This window comes from Rissa tridactyla, chromosome 5 (assembly GCF_028500815.1).
Source record: "Rissa tridactyla isolate bRisTri1 chromosome 5, bRisTri1.patW.cur.20221130, whole genome shotgun sequence".
NCBI classification, from domain to species: Eukaryota; Metazoa; Chordata; class Aves; order Charadriiformes; family Laridae; genus Rissa; species Rissa tridactyla.
The window spans coordinates 69,836,487-69,848,654 of NC_071470.1; the positions used below are offsets into that span (position 1 = coordinate 69,836,487).

The following is a 12,168-nucleotide window of genomic DNA, read 5'->3' on the forward strand; positions in this document are numbered from 1 at the left end:
AGAGTGTGTGGCAGAACAAGAAATTAAATCAGGCCCGTATTTACTCCCTATCACTGTTTTTTGAGATAGAATCATAATACTAAAAGGGGAAAAAACCAAAAAACAAAAAACAAAAATAAACAAAACCCAGGCTTTAATAGTGTGCCTAAGACTAAACGAGCAAGTCCTGTCCCACAAAAAGGGGACGGTGCACACTCCTGGACATTGCCTGCGGTGGCAGATTCGCAGCAGAACTGCAAACTGAACGCTTTCAGGGTGACCCTGAAATACTGTTTAAAGTACGCTGTTGGGTTTATTTTGCTTTCTCAACTTTCTCAAGCTGCTGCCGAGACAAACAAAGGACTTTGAGGTTGGAAAATTAACTAGACCTATTATCGTATGTGCGCATTGAGCTGCTACAGAAGACCTATGTTTAATTTTTGAATATGAGAGAAATGCAAACTGGCACTTACAAAGCGTGCATTTCTTCGCCCTCTTCTCTCCCTTCTCTTTTGCTTCCTCTTTTTCTGTCTTGGCAATGCATGGCATGCTTCAGTCCACAGAAATGTCTACAAAATACATTCACAACCTTTATGCACAAAGTTAACAAGACGATAGAATATACACATCTGAAATACATTTATTACAAACTTTTGTCTGTGCTAGGGGAGAGGAAAAAACGCCACTCCTGCGCAGCAGAATGCAACACTGCATATTTTACGAATAACTTTGTTACTGAACTTAAATGGGGGAAACGGTGCTGCTTTATTTCTGTAAAATTAAGTGCTGGTTAAACTGTTAAACTAGAACTGCTTTACTATTGCTGTCTCCTCCCCAGAAAGGCCTCAGAAATCACAAAACTCTGTGCCCCTGGGGTTATTTAAAGGAACCTGGGCAAGCTTCCAAATGCTGGTATACGCGACCTTGACAAGTATTCAACAATAACAGTCCCCTATGAAATAAATCCATGAACATGTGCATGGTAACTCAGCAGTGGCGTGGAAGTTTCAAGATGAAATTGTATCATCACTGTTGAATCATATCCCTACAAGCAGTTTAGAAGATTTTACTGAATGCATGGCGTATATAATTGTATAAAATATGTTTATAATATCTCACAAGTCTTCCTTCCTGGAATACACTTAAGGTAAAGCTATAGAACAGCGTTATGTATGTATGTATATGTTAAAGCTGCTATTTATAGGTTCATCATGAGTCACAGAAAACTGGAGATAAGTCGGTTTCAAAAATAAACTGCAATTAATTTAGAAATGTGAACGTTACACTGGAAATGATTTTAACGCTGTCTTTTTAAAATGGATTCTGCCACGCGTTGGAAGAAAAACCGTTGCAAAATCTGCTCAGGAATGCCTCTGAAATGGCTCTGGGGAGGCAAATTGGCGTTCGTGATATTTGATAGACTTAATAAAACTTCGGTGCAGCCGGGGTTTTCTTAAATTGTAACAGGCGGGCTTTAAGCTCTCATCCTTGAGCGCGACTTGTGCCGGGTCCCTGCTGGGCGGGCGGGCGGGAGGCCGGGAAGGCGAGGAACAATGCTGCCATTCAGGGACCCCCATTCAGCCCAGCCACATCTGTTTACACGGCCCGAGCCCACCTCTGAAAAGGGTGGTCCTCCCACCTCCATTCTCTGGCCCAGGGTCCTGAATGGCCAGCCGTCTGAAAGCTTTGCTGCTGGAGATCTGCAGTTTCAAATTTATTTTATGAGACCAGAGCCGAAAGGCAGACTAACAATAACGTTTCCACGTTTCTATAGTCTGGTTTGGATTTTATTGTAATCTGAGAACAACTGTAAAATTGTCCCAAACTACCCGGTTTCAAAATAAGTCTAGCACATAGGATATTGACACTGAACTTCTGAGGCTGAATTTTGCTCTGAGTTGTTCAGTTACATATGTTTTTAAGGAGTTTTTCCTGTAAAAATAATTTTATGGCTCAAATATTTTTGAAACAACACTGGCAGCACTCAGAGAAGGACTAGAAAGTACATTTTACCAAAAAGCATTTTTGCCTTGCATGCAACCATGCTTACAGTCCATAGCTTTACGCTCTGCACTTCGCTAAATAGTTCATATAGAAATACTGTGACTACAATAAATTCTACTCTGTTTAGATGCCAGTTCTGCAACTTTCAGACTGAGCATCACTTTGCACAGCAGATACTTCCCAGAAACCAACGTATTTAAGGAATTTTAAAATGGCTGAAGGCCAGCAGATCAACCCCACATTTTTATCTGAATCAAAGCTTCAACTGATAGTAAAATGGTGCGTGTCCTTCAGATGAAGCCCATGATAACCAGTGAAAGCAGGAGAAGCTCAAAGGTCCCCCAAGCCTAGAGTTGATGACTCTCAGCGTACTGGTGCATGATCCAGTTTCAGGTAGCAATATATAAACATCAAGCAAACTTTGTGAATTCAACGTCAGCATGATTGGTCTCCATTGATTAACGGCATTCAATGAACTTACAGAAGTTTTGCCTGAATAACAAAATGCAGGCTCGTGTGTCTGCCAAAGCCATCACAGTAATTGTACCGTAAAAATTCTAAGTCTGCGAGCGTGCTGAAATTCATGTTGCTGTCACGATGGTTATCACAAATACATTGTACATATAATACAGAAAAAATCCTGCAAGTTCCAAGGGAGATGACAAAGAGAAGTTGTTAAAGAAAAAACCAAGACGGTCTGCTACTTATGAAGTATTAAATGACAGAAAACGAGATAGAGACAGAATGTGAAAAACCTGAAAGAGAGACTCAGGAGAAGATTACTGAGATATGAACTCTTGTTCTCAGGTGAATTACTGTGAACTTGTGTAGTGCTTGGTGATTTGCTGTGCAGTCCTTATTGAACATGCAGTTCAGTCTGTACCTCCCTGTTTCCAGATGCCAAACTGTATTCAAGATTAGCTAACACTATGTTATTTATTTTCCTGATGTTATTCTTCTAGGTTCATTAGTTATCATGATTATGGTAAGACCCTATAAGTAAGAGGAACTGATAAAAAATTTGCCTATTCGGTATTGAACTTGCTCAGTGATGGCTGTCACATTGTTTTGAGCTTCTCTTCCATGAAGATATTTAATCTAATGATTTCTTTATGCACAAAGCAATAATTTATTGAAAGGTCCTGGCAGAACCAGGGGCTGCTGTTTAAGTTGAGCATTCTCTTCTCTGATTTTGTTTAATATAAATATAAATATAAATTGGGTGGCCTAAATATAAACAGGCAAAGGACAGAGAAATCCCCTTTCTTGTTCTTCATGTTCCTGTATAGTACAAGAAAAGAGAAGCTCCTTGACTTTAGAGAATGCGCACAGTGGTTAAGTAAGGAGGGACTGTCAAAAGGCCCTGAGGCTGTAGAGATTTGCCAGACTGTGCCCATTTCAAACTAACATTTGTCTGCTCCATATTCCGCAACACCACCACATACATCATTGGAAGTAAGGAAAGAGGGCAATGAATGGCACCAAGTCCTAAACTGAACCATGTTAGTTTGTGACTTTACGCAGTCAACATAGATCTACATCCCAAACTTTGTCCTTCACATGTACCGTTGTACCCAAACATCACAGCACAGCTGGTAAATAAGTACTGTTAATCATTCGGGACAATAACAGCATGTTCTAGGTCAGACAAAAAAAGCCATATAGAGTGAAATCACAGGCAATGTGAATCTAATCTGAATATAGGAGTTCCCTAGGGGCATTACAGCCTTACCACAGCGACATCCTTGAGGGTAACGTCCCCTCTGTTCAAGCTTTGCCAGTGACATCAGTGGGGCCAACATATTACCTTGAAAGGTCAAGATTTACAAAAGAAACTTAGACATAACATTAAGAGCTTGCCTGAACTTATACGAAAATAAATATTTTAGCATCTGAAGTCTAAATCACGCACTGTACTGCAGCTGCCTGCAAAAACAGGCATCAGAAGGCAAGTAACTGAGCAAAAGGAGAAAAGTAGAGTTTTATCAAAGCTGCAGCATAAAATTAGGTCATTAAACTCAAACAGCTTTTTTTTCTTCTTCTGCATTCATCTTGCACAGAGGCTAAAATGTTACTTCTATTGAAGAAAAGCGAGAGAGTAATTTAAGTCTATAGCTACAAGTTAGCAGAGTATGATCAGCTGAAAACTCAAGCTATACATATATGTTTTGTATTAAAGAAGTGCCACACCAGAATAAATGGTACAGTATTATGACTTACATTTATACGCAGGCTTCAGTGGCTTTTTGCCTTACCTTTTTTCCCTTCATTAGTTCTCTTTTTTTTACTATAATCGGTATTGTTAATTTAAATGTAGAATATGATCAATGGTTTTGATTATTGCTTTTCATGCTGTTGAAACAGCATATAGCTCTCCAGAAAAGAGTTGAAGTCTTTTACCTATCTCCTAAGCAAGCACTCAAATATAGGGGAAAAGATAACTCCTCAATACCTTTTACGCCACCATTTGCTCATATGGCAACTTAAGCAGTATGTAGTCTACTAATATTTCCTAAAGGATTTTCACTTACTAACAGTTATGATCATACTTTTATGGTATGTGCATGTGTTCCCTTAAGAAAATAATATGACCAGAAGCAAACTTCAGCAAAACATCTCCGACAGAACACTCTGTGTACTGAAAATTTAGAATCGCATCCCCTCTGCATGTTCACAGATTTATGGTTTACATCTAACACTTTCCTCCTAATTGGAGTAAGCAAATGTGAGATTTGTAGCAGTTTCTAAGCCTTGCTGCTTTCATTTCAGAATGGTGTTTCTTTTCGAAATTTACAAAATGAACATAAACAAAATGATGTCATTTAAAAAGGCCTGAAGATAAACTGAAACTTTTCAAAGGGAAGATTTCAATTTAACCCAAATGAATGTTTTTCTTTTCATCGACAAAGAAATATTCACACAGCCCTAGCATATAATTCTTCTCACGGAGATAATGCTACTAGATAGTGATGGCTTTTACCGTGCTGCCTGTTGTAGATAAAGACCCTTTAAGCTCTGTCTGTCTGGATGCTTATGTTACTTACTTGAACATTTGAACCTGTTGCTTGAAGGGGAGGGGACAGAGGAGGAAGGTGAAAAGACTATATAGCATTGCTAATCCCTTGAGCCATCTGGTGACTTGAGGCCATGCTTTAGATTATGCTTATATTGAAAACCTATTCCTTTCATTCAATTCCCTTCCCTGTGCCAATTTATCACTGGCTTTTTTGCTGCGTTAGGATTTCTTGCAGTTAATCATGGTGAGAATCAATTGTCTTTTCATGCCCCGGTAAATATTCACACTGGAAAGAGATTATTTTTTACTCATTTCTTCCTACCTACCCTGCCTGACTACCTGCAGTGATTTGTAAAAGTTGTTACATTTTCACCAAACTGAGCTGAAAACAAGGATAAGTTTGTTGTTAGCAAAGAGGAAAATAACTAATTCCTGTAGCATTTCTGTGTACTCCGGAAGAGCTTTGCCAGATGACAGATACATTGAAATGTCCATGTTGTGCAGGGTTTGATAGAACTATACCTAAATACCACCTCATAATTCAGCTATCAAAGGTAGCATTCACATGTTTAATTATCTAAGAACCAATCTGTATCTACACTTGTATGGCACAAGCCTCTCGAACTTGCTAAATTTGCATCCATACCGATATAGCATATTGCACATTAAGCCTGTCCAAAAGGCTGATGATTTTCTAGAGCGTACATGAATTTTTGATCTATTGACACGTGCAGTTCCATACGAAGGCAAATCAGTCGTGTGTCTGACATGAAACAGCAGTGAGACTTCACAGCTATTTGACTTCATTAGCTTTTCTACACACTTGACAAAATTACTCTTCAGGACTTTGCAGTTAACTTTCAATAATGTGCAGTCTTTTCCACTATTTTTCGTTCCGGGCATAAGATTATTTTTTATATTGTGTTCCCTGAGGTAGCTGCAAAGCAATTCTGTCATAAATGTGCTGGTTCTGTGCTCTCTAAGTGAAATCATGTTCTGCTGCATGCTCCTTCCATATATTAATTAATTCTTTGCAGTCCTCTTCTGGCTAGATGGCAGATCTGATTTGTGAACCTTTCTTTCTCAGATAACCTTCTGTTAAAAAAAAACCTGTCCTTTTCACTGTTAGATCTATTTTTGAATAGCAAAATGAGAAGAGAAAATTGTAAAGCACAGCAAAGATAGGAAAAAGCAGATCAAAACATCTGAGAAATTAGCAGACTCTGAAAGACCTCTGGAAGCTGTGAGTCTGAATAATTTTTAAAAAGTGAGCCAAGGAAGTCAATAGCTGTTTGGGAAGGATAGTTGGATTTTTAGGCATGTGTTGGGGGTTAACCCTGGTAGGAAGCTGAGCCCCACACAGCCACTTGTTCACTCCACTGCGGTGGGATGGGGGAGAGAATGGGAAGGACAAAAGGGAAGAAACTCATGGGTCAAGATAAAGACAGTTCAACAGGTAAAGCAAGCAAAAGCTATGTGTGCAGTCAAAGCAAAATAAGGAATTCATTCACTACTTCCCATCGGCAGGCAGGTGTTTAGCTATTTTCATCACACATAACGGCTACCTGAGAAGACACTCCGTAACTCCAAACATCTACCCCTTCCCTCCTTCTCTCCCCCAGCTTTTATTGCCAAGCATGATGTGATATGGTCTGGGATATCCCTTTGGTCACTTGAGGGCGTCAGCTGTGCTGGCTGTGTCCCCTCCCAGGTTCTTGTGCACCCCCAGCCAAATGCTGGTAGGGCAGCGTGAGAAGGAGAAAAGGCCTTGACGCTCTGCAAGCACTGCTCGCCAATGGCTAAAACATCAGTGTGTTATCAACACTGCTTTGGGTCACAAATCCGACACATAGCCCCGTAAGAGCTGCTGTGAAGAAAATCAGCTCAATCCCAGCCAAAACCAGTGCACCATTGTTTCTGTTTCTGACCATTGAACCTCCTTCACATACAGCCTGGTTAGAAATGTGGAGTCACACAGCTCTGACTCTCCATCACACATGTGTCATACAGAGAGTCTGGTCTAAAGTTCTGGTGCAGTCTTTCAGGTCTGAGACAGTGCATCAAATTTCATCTTATGAGACACAAAGGTTCAGCATTCTGGCATGAAAGGGAAAAACAAAGGATGTAATATGATTAAAGACGAAAAATAACAAGTTAAAATATACAAACCATTACTGAGAACAGCCCACTGCCTGGCCAACAGCAGTGCATTGTAACATATTAGTTGGAAGTAACAGCCTGAAATAAATTCACTTTGTGCTTGTTATTTATTAACACAAAACCCAGCAAACTAGAAATTACTATTAAACAGTTTGTGTGGCAATACCTCCAAGAGGTACCAATGAAGGTAGCACTTTGTTGTGGCAAAGGCCGTAGGAGCATGCAGTTAGAAACAGATGAGATCAACAAAGCTTTTGGGCTCTGAGGTACTAATTGGACTCAATAATCCTGAATTATAAATTAGGATTCAATATTGTTATGTCTGTCCTGCACCAAAGCAAGGCCCACTCAACCAGGGTCCTCTGGTACGTCCAGCTGTAGTATTTAAGATTTGTTACAGTTTCTACTCTAATCAGTACAAAACCAAATTGCCACTCAACTAGGGTGAAACAACAAGTCCGAGCTAAAGAACAGGATGACCATTGGAACAAATAACGAATTAATTTCTGCTAACTGATCTGGGATAATTATGCTGTGTTGAAATTTGCCTTTACATCATAAAATGTAAAATCTCATGATCATCTCTATTATCAACTGTAAATGTGAAATGAACTCCTGAAAAAGGTGGTGGAGAATAAGGAATATATTTTTATCATCAGTATTTCCAGAATCCAAGGCAAAATAGTTTTGGACAATTAGAAAGTTAAGATTATTGGATAACAAAAAGTACAAGAAATAAAAAAATGCTCACTTTATAAGGCATAAATGAGTCACTAATTGACAGGAGCTGAAAAAACCCTTCTCTTGTCGGCTGGTTATTCGTCTGTGGATTCTGCTGCTCTGTCCTCTGAAGCATCTGGTACTGGCCATTACCAGAGATCAAATAGAGGACCAGATGGTCTGCTGGTTTCACTCATTACAATGGTATGACCACTGAAATGTAAAAGCTCTTCACAGAACCAGAAGGAGAGCATTTACCTCTGAATGCCTGATCACAAAAAAAAAAAAAAAAAAAGAAAAAGGAGTTAAAAAAAAAAAAAAAAGACTCGTCATACCTCTGTGAATCCAAGAGAACAGCAGCCCAATTTACCTCAGTGACACTTCCGTGTGGAAGAAGTCAAATTACTTGGGAACTTTTCTCACTGAGGAGGATCTGGCCTTAGCAAGCCTTTGTGGTTTCACGAAATATCACAAAATATTATACCGAGGATGATTTGGGAAGCTAAAGCTGAAGCAGGAACTAGGTGGTGTAGCCTGGCAGGACAGCATCGTATCGACCCCTTAGGACTGTGCTGGATTCCTACGTCCTAAGTCAAGTTGTCTGTGATTTAAAAGCACCGCATAGGAGCCTGTGGGTTTGCTTCGTACCAGAGGGCTAAAGGACAAGTAAAGGTTAGATGGCTGAAGAAGTCATACCCAAGAGGGGAAAAAACTGGCATCTTAGAGAAGGGGAGTATAGGGAGCCTCAAAAAGTGCTGAATATGTAGTACTGTTTCCTCTTAGTTGGCTTCCAGATTTCTTCCTGATGTTCTAGGTATGTGGGCTCATCATTTTTATTCTCCTTTCTAAAAGTATAGTCACAATAAAAAATATGGACTTGATAGGACCAGGATTGCTGAAATTAAGTAAACTGGCCTTATATTTGGGCTTCCTTTGTAACAATCAGCCTCCAGAACAGCATTTCCTCCTCTCTCCTTCTAATGTCTCCATAAAGGTGGCGCCCAAGGAGCCTGGTCCTGAAAACGCCACCCACCTTAGCAGCGGTGGACAATGACCACTCTGGCTTTTGCATGTAGGAGTTTGAACATATTTCTTTTCTGAGGCTTCTGGTTTTCATCCCTTTTTAACCTCTATATAAGAATTATTTATGTTTTGGTTACTGTTTTCTAAATTCAAATACCGAGAATTTTAAATGCTTGAAAATGGAGATTAGTTGAGGTCCATTTCAAGTTATTATGTAGCCAGAGAATATGTATCTGGAAAGATGCTTAGGGAAGAAAAACAGATGTAGGCTTTTCTTCCTTGGATTCGGGAACAGGATGTGTGTTTTCCTTATCATCACAGTGATTTATAAAGGGGAGCTGCTGTCCCATGATATAAACCTTCAATATGCCAAACCTGCATAATTGGCTGGCCTCTTAACACATTCTCCAGAGAGACAACATGTTGCCACCCTTGTCTTCTGTAATTCCCCCCTTACTACTTTCCTTACTAGTCCTAAACCCTCTGAGAGCATTTTGTGCGCAAAACCAAAACTTGAAAGCTACTGCATTGACTTACAATGTAACTTGCATTGGGAGCTCCACAGACGACGTCTTGTCTGTCTTCGGTCTTTTAGAAAGAGCTAAAAATAAGTATTGAAAAACATTGATTCTTAATAAAAGAAAAACAAACTACAAAACCACACCCTATCAACATATAAGCAAAGGGAAATACACTATCACATAAGACATTGATGCTGATACTCCTAAATTCAAAATACTCAATGCTATGTAGAAAATACAAAGTCTTCAGCAGCAGTTTTCTTTTCTTTTTTAAAAATCCCCGTGCAAGAGAACCTTTTCTGAACAGCAAGAATATTATTTAAAAGGGAGGCAATGAGGACAGAGCTGTGAGGCCTGCCAGCCCTCTTGGATAATTGTAGAGATCACACAACAGGGATGGGGCCAACTGTACCGTGATGCATCCCATTTTCTTCAGGCAAGAGGGGGTGCAGATATTCCTACAAGGACACTGAAGATTCACACTCAAATCCCATTACTCCGTAATATGACTTTAGGTGCCTAGTCTTCCGTGGGACCCAAGAAAAGCCTTGATAGAAAACACAGCAAAGTGGATTTGTTCTGCATATTTTCCTATGGCTTCTCCTTCCCTTGTTTGTTCATTTACTAGATGGATCACGTTTCCACTGTGTGATTTTCAGATATAACCAGGACAGACTTGTGGAGCTCAAGGCAGGGGAAAGTGATAGAGGCAGTGAAATATGAAATAATAGATCTTAAAAATAGCTAGTACCCTGGATGGTAATGTTATCAAATTACTTCATACCAAATTCTTTCTCACTGCATCATGTTTAATTTTCAGAAGGGATGAAAAGAGGAGAGACTGAGTTTAAGAAAAGGTCACATAGGAAAAAATCTTTAGAAAAATCCCTATTAAATTATATATTCATTACCATGGCTTCTCCAGTACGCTAAGGGTAGTATAAACTTGCATGTAGTTGGGAAGGCAGAAGGTTATTTTGGAAACCTGTGGCCAGGTATGGGTTTTCCAATACACGAAAAATAAATCCCAAGAACTGTGGCCTGGCATGACAAGGAATTCAGATGTATTGTCATATGTTTTAGCTGGAAAATTGAACTAGGACAAAGACAGAAAAGGGAAAATGGATAACATCTGCTTTTTCCAGGTAGGACTGAAAAGGAGACATGATTCTGCTTTTCTTCATGATAGTTTTCCATTGGGGGCTGAGCGCCAATCTACTAACAAGTGGCCTGAGTGGCAATCTATTTAGTCTATTTCAGTGATCCTGGCTTTTACATTATATAAATAATGGGGAAACGGCATGAATTTCTGCACTTCACATTCCACATCAGCTCCCAAGGCTCCTTCTTCAGCAACTTAGAAAGCCAACATAAAACATATGAGGATACTTGGTGCCTTCCCAGTTACCCAGAGACAGTATTTTAAGAAAGAAAATGAGCTGTGGAGGCAACTCCTTCGCCTCCTCAAATTAGGGAAGTTTACTTTCCCACCCACGTAATAACCAAAAGGGATGATCTATCCCAAAGTTACTGTTTTGCTCTACAGCAAAGCCATAGTGTTAAAATATCATCTGAGAAATAACATTCCCAACATGGGAGTGCAAAGACCAAAAGGTGTTTATAATCTTAACAAGTTTTGTTTATTTTCACTGAGAAAATTAGTTCCTTTGTATGTATTATAACATTTGCCACATTCTTGTCTGGTGAAGTCATAAGAACTAGATTAAAGATGATCAAAAAACACTGGTTATTCACTCATATTCTTTGTGCATTCCTACCAACCTGTGCTTTGTGAAGCTTTAACTGGGTACAGCTCTTCTGTTCGTGAAGGGAAAGCAGTTACCCAAGATGTCTCACAAAGCAACCATGGAAAATGTTTTTTTTCACTGCCAAATTTATCATCAGTGCTCACTGGATTAAATAACAACAACAAAAAACCCCTACCATTAACCAATCCTTCTGACACTTGGAGTGACAATTTTTTCTCATAAACCTTCTGAGAAATGAACTTTTTGATTTACCAGAGGCCCCAAACTGTAACCCAAAATGACCGCAATGGCTGCAAACGCTAGCACCTTCCTCTGCTTATGGAGATGCAGTTTTGGAATGTTTTGCTGGCCTTTCAACTCCAGCCCTCATAGAAAGCATACTTTTTAAAAATGGCATATCAGACACACAGTTGCTATTAATTGTAATCGGATCTGAGTGTGTAAAGTCTCCTGTGAAGAAACTGTATGCTTAGGGAGCCCAGTTTTCCACGTGATCTAACGTAACTATAAAAAGAGAGCAGTTGTGTAAAGAAATCCGGGAATCTTTCACTTGGCTTCCCTTCTGCCTGTCCGTGCGCTTCTGGAAAATGCCATATTACTGTGACTTTCAAAGGCGGCCAGTCAGATCATCGTGTGAAATCCAGGGTGATAAGAGAAAGAGGAGAGGAAGGAAACTCAAGTTAAAAAAAAAATAGCTGCTACTATACCATTGAACTGCTTCATGCGGAGTTCTCCCAGTCAGTCAGGGTAATGCATTCGGAAGGAAGGAGGGAGTCGTACATTGAGTTCTTTTAAAAGAGACTTCTGTTTGAATTATTAAAGCAGTGCTATCATACAGAACGTCTATAGGGAATTGCTTAATTTTATGCTTTTTCTTTGGTGATTGGGGACCACGTTATAAAATATAAATGTGTTCTTTTATTCCTTGAGAACGCCTTCTGAAGGACCCTCACATTTCACATCTGTTTCATTCTGC

At 39.5% G+C, this 12,168-nt stretch overlaps 1 long non-coding RNA gene across 1 annotated transcript; it reads right to left on the reverse strand.

The window, feature by feature from the left end:
• Positions 1–458: 458 nt before the first annotated feature.
• On the reverse strand, positions 459–11,934 carry LOC128910606 (uncharacterized). Its single transcript, XR_008466789.1, has 3 exons — positions 11,900–11,934; positions 9,440–9,503; positions 459–548 (listed from the first exon to the last, which is right to left on the reverse strand). It is a non-coding gene; the product is annotated as an uncharacterized LOC128910606 (long non-coding RNA).
• Between the last annotated feature and the right edge of the window lie 234 nt (positions 11,935–12,168).